The 7653-nt window shown below is 42.2% G+C and overlaps 1 protein-coding gene across 2 annotated transcripts in view; it reads right to left on the bottom strand.

The window, feature by feature from the left end:
* The window catches only part of Fez2 (fasciculation and elongation protein zeta 2), a 40251-nt gene that overhangs the window by 9176 nt on the left and 23422 nt on the right, over window positions 1–7653 (bottom strand). The window lies entirely within an intron of this gene.

Here is a 7653-nt window from a genome sequence, read left to right on the forward strand (position 1 = left end):
AAAGCAGACAGAATCAAGCTGTTTAGAGACTGCTTTCACTTCCATTCCTGTGTGAGTCCAATGCAAAGCCAACTGTTTGTAAGCCACTATACCCACAGAGAGCTTTCCCGCTGTACCTAATAGATTTGTTCCAATTTGTTGTAAACGTCAGCTGTACCCTTACTTTATTAAACAGTTTACCCCACAATTCTTTTGATACTGCTTGTTTACACTTTATCAGAAGCTTGAAAGCTTAATCCTTTGCAACTTGCCTGTTCTGAGCTGAAGTTTACATCTTTCCATCAGTTTGGGGAAGATGGACCTGACATTTGGCAGATGAACATGCTGCCACTCAGACTACCGACTGTTCCCACTCACTCTCCAGGCACCTGCCATTGCCTTGCTGCCGAGAATGTGAATTGGAACACGGCTTCTGCTGCCTGGGGAGCCGAATGGATCCCAATTTACCAGCTGAGCCCCCCAAAAACATACCCACTCTGTTTCTAGAAAACAATTACAACTTATTTCTCCTGGCAACCTCCAAGACTTCCTAGAATTCACTCTCTGCACTCAAGTGAGACTGTCTCTTCCTCTTCAGTGACTTTTGATTTGTAGCCAGCCTGCAGTCACACGCATCATCAAGGGGCACACTGGCACCTAGCTAGCAGCTGAATCAAAGGCAGCAGAGATTCTTACAGCATGACTAACTCAAGGAAAGGCTCCTGAGGAGGAAGCTGTACTGAGTCACCACATGGTGCTTTTCCCTGGAATTTTAGGGGGAAAGTTGAACCAGTAAACACTCTGAAGGAGTGAACGTAAAGGTATTCTCCGGGTCCTAAGAAAACTACAGAAATGCTCTCTGCTCTCAGACAACATATACATTAGCCCCAGTGATCTCAAAGTGTGACCCAGGCACAATCTGAGAGACACTGAAATTCTAGAGGAACAGGAATTCATACTTATCTTAATATTATTAAGATATAGCTTATCTTATTTTTAAATTTATTATTGTTGTGATTAAGCATGCATAGTGTTAGGCTTCATACAGTTTCTTTCAAGTGCATCACGTACTTTGGCCACATACACACTCAGATTCACTCAGACTGTCAGAGTGTACGGTGTAACATTCCAAAGAGCACACTGAATGCACAGGCGAAGCTGAGACTCATGTCCTTCAGCCGTGCCGTATAGCAACAAGACTGACAAAAACAAACGCCAATGACATTTTCTCTAACCAACCTTTAAAGTTATAGTCTATTAAAACTTACCATTTATATAAGAATTAATCATTTAACTTTGATACTTTGAATGAATTAATCTTTTATTAGTTTTAACTTTTAATACAGTAAATATTGACCAATTCAATTATGTATGAGTGCCCTCTGAGGCTCTCAATAAATGTTACGAGTGTGAAGAAATCCTGATTAACAAAGAGCTGAGAAATACAAAAAGGGTTACCCTGCAGGGAGCAGACGACTAGGCTACTAGGCCCAGCCACACCAGGCAACCAACAGCACCTCTGGGAATGGAGCAGAACCACTCTGGCCTTGTGGGAGCTGTTCAGCATGCCCCTCCCTCCCCATTACCTTCCTGCCCCGCCTTTCCCAAACCCAGACCCACACACAGTTTTATATTGGCGAGAATCAATGGCCTGGCCAAGAGATTGCCATGGTTCCTCACTCTGCTGAGAATATAACTATTACTTTGGATGGAAGAGACTGCTTTTACAAGAAAAACCTATGTAGCATAACTATTTCTGTAGATTCTTCACACGCCACCATTTTAATCATTTGTTCCTTGATTGTAAAACAGGTTATCCAAGGAGATGACATCACAGGCTCCAGAGCCAGCAATAAAGATGATTTTCAAGTAAACAAGTCAGCTCATTAGTTAACTACATTCCCTTGGAAAAATGACAAGAAAAAAAAAAAAATGCTTGCTTTCAGTCTGTATTACCTGGTCCATTATCTGAGGAAATGATAAAGCTAGATGCAGACTCGAAAATCTCAGCTGGATAGAGAAGTCAGAACTCACACAAGAAAACTATTTGGAAAGTACCGTCCAAATTCATTAGCTTAATTTTCTCAGTCAAAAAGCTAATTAGAATCACTGAAGAAGAAGAAAAAAACAAAAACAAAAAAGAAGGCCAATGCACAGTAATAAGATGCATATGCAACTTCAGTCTTCCTGCACACAGATGTGAACACTGCCGAACTATCTCAAAGACAAGAAACTTGGCTGTTTGTGAAAGATGACATTCACGCCATCGGAATTCTAACCTGGGAGAAAGAAGTAAAAAGGCAACCCCAGGATTCCTAATCAGAGCAACCCGGAAAACACAAAACCATCTACTGATGCTTGCAGAAAAAGCTCAAGTTCAAGTTTCTCAACAGATCCACTGCTGGGCTTGGGCTGGTAGCCACAGCCAAAGGCCCCTTGCCCCTAAGCACTCCCCAGCCATCAGCCAAACCAGAGAAGCAATGTGGCAGATGGCAAGATTCTACTTCACCTTGCATCACTGCAAAATACCCTCTAAATAGACAGTCAAGAGACTCTAGGGATATAGATACATATGCATATATTCATGTAATGTGGAGGAGGGAGGGAGAGGAAGAGGGAGGGGAAGAGGGGAGGGAGAGGGAGAGAGAACACAGCACAGAAACTAGTTAGCAGCTGTGGCTGAGAACTAAGTACTCCGGCCACTATGAACACAGTCACAATTTTCTCCCCTCCCCCACTCCTGGCCTCTTTCTCTTGGTGTCTTAGTGATGAAATCCTCAACCCACTTTCCCCAGACTCATCTTCTTTGACACTGAAGTCCAAAGACTCTTAAGATCCCTCTGAGATTTCCATGAATCTCTGCTCCCCAGCCCTTTTCTCTAGATTTTTCATTGTCAAGTATCCGCCTAGACTCTGCCTAGTGTTCTCAGGATTTCAATCACACTTTGCACATCTAAACGTTGGTTTTCCAACTATCACACTGTGTGTGTGTGTGTGTGTGTGTGTGTGTGTGTGTGTGTGTGTGTATGCCTGTCTGACCATCTCTATCTAAGAAAGGGTCTTGGTACACTGTCAGGACTAGCCTCAAACTCCTGGGCTCAAGCCATTCTCCTGGGAGGGAGAAGCTCAACAGGCACATGCCAAAAGCTACTGTGCCCAGCCATTCACCGTATTTTTAATGGGAGATGCAGGGCACAATGGCTGAAGAAAGATGGACTAAGGTGGGGGCACAGAGAGAGTGATTAAATCAATTCTTCATGAATTCAACAGAAACAGTCAGATCATGTACATGTTTATGTCCCTAAAAGCACAGCCTTGTCCTCATCATATGAGGGCCTAAGGGATGGGCTAAGCCACAAGCCTTTACAGCAGTGGTTAGCAGTGGTCCTCCACCTCCCTACTCCTGGGACCTTTTCCTCATGCTGTGGTGACCCCTAACCATAAAGCTATGTTTGCTGCTACTTCATAACTGAAATTGTGCTGTTATGGATCACAATATAAATCTCTTTATGCAGATGATCTTAGGCAACCCCTATGGAAGGGTTGTTCAAGCCCCTAGAAGGCCACGACCCACCGACTGAGAACCACTGTGCTAAAGCAATCCCTACTCATGTTGGTAAAATATGTGCAGATTTCTTCATGAATCCAGGAGTCATGTGCCAATCAGTCAAAAGTATCTGGAAACCGTAAAAAAAAAAAAAAAAAATGTAATGTCACCTTGGGCAGCAAAAAGCCAGACTCCAAATTAGGGATCTGGATCTTCTTGCAGTTCTGCCATGGTGTGTCATGAGCACCGTGTTCTTGCAGTTCTGCCATGGTGTGTCGTGAGCACCGTGACGCACCTATTGAGGCCTGAGTCTTCAGGATGTTCAAGAGATAGAACCTGAAGGACTTCTGATTTAAATAATCTATGAACAAACAAATTACCTCAGCCAAAAAGATACATTATTTTTTAAGAAGGCACATCAAATCAAAGCTATACACACACTGACCATCAGATAACCATGAGGCTGTAACTGACCCAGGATAACAGCAGTGCATAGATGAAACATCAATGGTCTACTGCCACGGCTTTCTTTCCTTATGAAGAAACAAGTTTGTTTCCAAGAGAGAAACAGGGACACCTCCATCTCTCTGTCACAGTGACTTTCCCAGGGCCTGCGTCAGGTCATAAGAAGAGTGTGTAAATTTACCTGCTACACTCCGGGTGTGACACCCTTAACACCAGAAGTCAAGCGCCTTTGAACCTGGAAAATGTTTACCATATAGCAAGGCCTCTTCTTAGACAAAAGAAAGAAAAATGACCCAAAAGAAAAAAAGCCATCTAAGAGTAAGCAGAGAAGGGTGGCATGATGGGACACAAAATTATTGATCAAAGGATTGAAGCACGGAGTTCTGAACGTTTCCACTAAGGAATCAAATCTAGGAAATCAACACAAGATTAACGAAGACAGGCAAAACACCACAATGGCATGATTCATACAGAGATGCAGGAACTAGCAACTAACAACTAAGCACCAGGCTGACAAGGAGCAGCAGAAGTTGGTGAGGCAGAAGACTGAGAATGCAGCAAGGTAAGGGGGCGTGGGCGAGTGCAAAGAGCTCCACAGACCATAGGCCTGCCTTACAACTGTTCCATCATTTAAAAAACAAAATAACACAAAACCAAATTTAAAAAAAAAAAACACCACATTTTTGGATAAAATTAATTTTAGAAGATAAAACTTCAGAGACAAATTAGAATGACTTTTGAAAGCATCATGTCCCCAAGCAATGCTACACTCACAACCTGGAGAGCAGAGGCAGTATTATTCGTGGTTAGGGTGTTAACCTGGACAGAGTAAGGATTCTTTCCACAGAGAAATTTCCTAAGTGAAAGGGAGAAAGTGGGGAGAGGGAGTAAGGGGCGTTTCTCTGCTCACCACTTATCAAAATGAGGGGCCACAGACATGTCAAGGCACTGGCTGCTAAGACTCAAGGCCATAAATACCGAAAGACAGGAAGAATGCTGGAGATGTGTTATACTTTAATTAAAATGAATCATTAAGATTAATGAAAATATGAGGAGTGCCAGGAGTCAGTTTTCCTTCCAGTCATTTTGGCATTCCCACTCACAAAGCAGAAAATCCAAATGCCCCCCACCCCCTGCTGACACAAAAGTGACACAGCAGGGAGCACTCTGGTTCTATGCTATCTCCCACAGCATCTTCAGGAAGGAGTTCATAGTTCCACAAAATGTCCTGCTCGGAATGGAATGTTTCACATGAACCCTTATATAGGCAGGAAGGTGATTCAGCATTACAGTATTTGCCTTATTATTGCCCTTGCTACAGACAAAATACCAAAGTCATGTAGCAAGGCTGGGGGAAGGGAGGGGTTATTTGACATCGAATCCAGAGCCTTCAGTAACTATTCAATTGCCTCTGAGAATTTCCTTCCCTGGCAAGGGTATGAATTAAGAATCTCAAAAGCATCCATTCTCTGGAAACTTTTTTCAGACAAAACCAGGAGCAACAAACACAGTGTAAGCAAGATCTAAAAGATAAAGAAAGGAGCTCCAAACACAACCTGCCTGCGTGGCTCAGAGGAAGGAAAGCCAAGCCATTCCTCCCCCTTCTCTCCAGAGAGCTCTGCACTCTAGAGAATTCTCCACCCCCTCTAAATAACTCTCACTGTGCTTCCTCTCTCTGCGCCTGCTAGTTCTTTGAGCTAAGGCTTCTGTAGACCTAACATTTGCTTATTCAGGATTAGGCAATAAGAATACTGTTAATATTCTTTCTGGGGCTGTTGTGCAGTTTAAAATGAAGTAATATACAGGAAGAACTCAGAAATGAGCTTAGAAAAGATCAATATTTAAAAAAAAAAAAAAAAAAAGTCTGGGCTCTATTCATTTAAAAGGGGTGCTGGAATAACACTTAGTCATCATTTCCAAAAGCAATCATGACATCCTTTTACATTGGTCCAGAACAGCAGAAACTGCATCAAGTTGTCCAAATAGAAACAAAATGATAAGTGAGAAACACTGGGCTCCTGACTGCAGGCCATAGCGGACAGGACTGAAGACCACGGAAAGAAATAATCCACACCAAGATCTAGGAATCAGTTAAGGCTGTGAAGGCCTTTCAATAAAGAGAAGCTGAGTCGTTTCTGCAGACTCGAAAGCGGTAAGAGCCAGCCGTGACGTGGGAGGTTGTCCAGAGCTCCCCATGGTTCTCTAGGTCAACTCTTCCTATGTAGGACATCTTACCAGCTCAACTAGTTTCACAAACAAACAATGAGCATATCTAACACAGGAGAAAGCAAAGCTAAGATGGAGGCCAGGAGACTAGAGCTACGTCCGCCTGAGCGTCTGTTCCAGGCCTCATCTGAACCGACCCACACAGGTCTCTAACTAGGAGAACAGCTTCCAAACTTAGAGTACCAAAGCTGTGTCAGGAAAAAAAAAAAAAAATAATAAGGGGCAGGGTGTAGAAAAAATTAAGGGAAGCTTTTCATCTACTTTTTTTTTTTAACTTATTCTCATCTGCCCTCCCACCATTAATATTCTTATGCTTGAGGAATTCAAAGGAGGGTGAAATAGTGCTGGAGAGATGGCTTAGTGGTTAAGAGCACTGGCTGCTCTGCCAGAGGTTCTGAGTTCAATTCCCAATACCCGCATGGTGGTTTACAACCCTCTGTAAATCAAGTTTCAGGGGACATGACCCTTCTCTGGCCTCTGTGGGTCAGCACCAGGCATTGAAGTGGTGCAAAACATACACATAATTGTAAAATAATTTAATTTCATTTAAAAACATAACTACCATTCCCCACAAATCACATCCGATTAGAGAGTTTGACAATCATCAAGTATTAATTTATTGAATAGTAGTTTTAATTTTCAGTAAAACAAAGTTCTTAAAATTAAGCAAAAAACATTGGAAAGGTATGAAGAATGAATGAAAAACAATAGTACAAAGCTTACAAAGTAAAAATACTCAGAGCAGATACTGCCTGAGCTGTGAACGCAGAGCTGAGTGTGGTTGCCCACACCTTTAGCCCCAGCACTTGGGAGGCAGAGGCAGGAGGATCTCAGTGAGTTTGAGGCCAGCCTGGTCTACTTAAGAGAGCCCTAGGACAGCTAGGGCTATAGAGATCCCATCTGTAAAAACAGACAAAAAGATGTGAAGTGATACCTTGTTTCGATCCTTTAAGAAAATCAAATGGTTTCAATGTGAATTTCAAAGTTTAAGAGAATTCCACCAGTATATCCAAGTTTGAAATCTTGAATTATTCCAAAGCAGATAATTACTAATTCTAATTTTTAGGAGATATTCTTCACAATAAAGGAAAGCATGGAGCTGGGAGTAAAACTTAGCTGTACAACCCTTGCCTGGCATGTGTGAAGCCCTAGGCTTAACCAAGGAAGCAAGGAAGAAAAGAAGATGAAGGGTAGGTAAGAAAAGAGAGAGGAGAGGAGGACTAGGAGGACGGAGGGGAAAAATGGAGAAAGGGAAAAAAGAAATACCACCAATTATTATCCACAAACTATTGTTGAAAATATATTAATATTTGCATTTGAGGATACAAAGCAAATCTGTCCATTCACAGAGAACTATTTTAAAAGGAAAGGATCATTTAGTACCTTCTCCACTCATTTTCTGTTAAATCATCTTCTTTTTTTTTTTTTTTTTTTTG

Source organism: Mus pahari, chromosome 18 (assembly GCF_900095145.1).
Source record: "Mus pahari chromosome 18, PAHARI_EIJ_v1.1, whole genome shotgun sequence".
Taxonomy (NCBI): domain Eukaryota; kingdom Metazoa; phylum Chordata; class Mammalia; order Rodentia; family Muridae; genus Mus; species Mus pahari.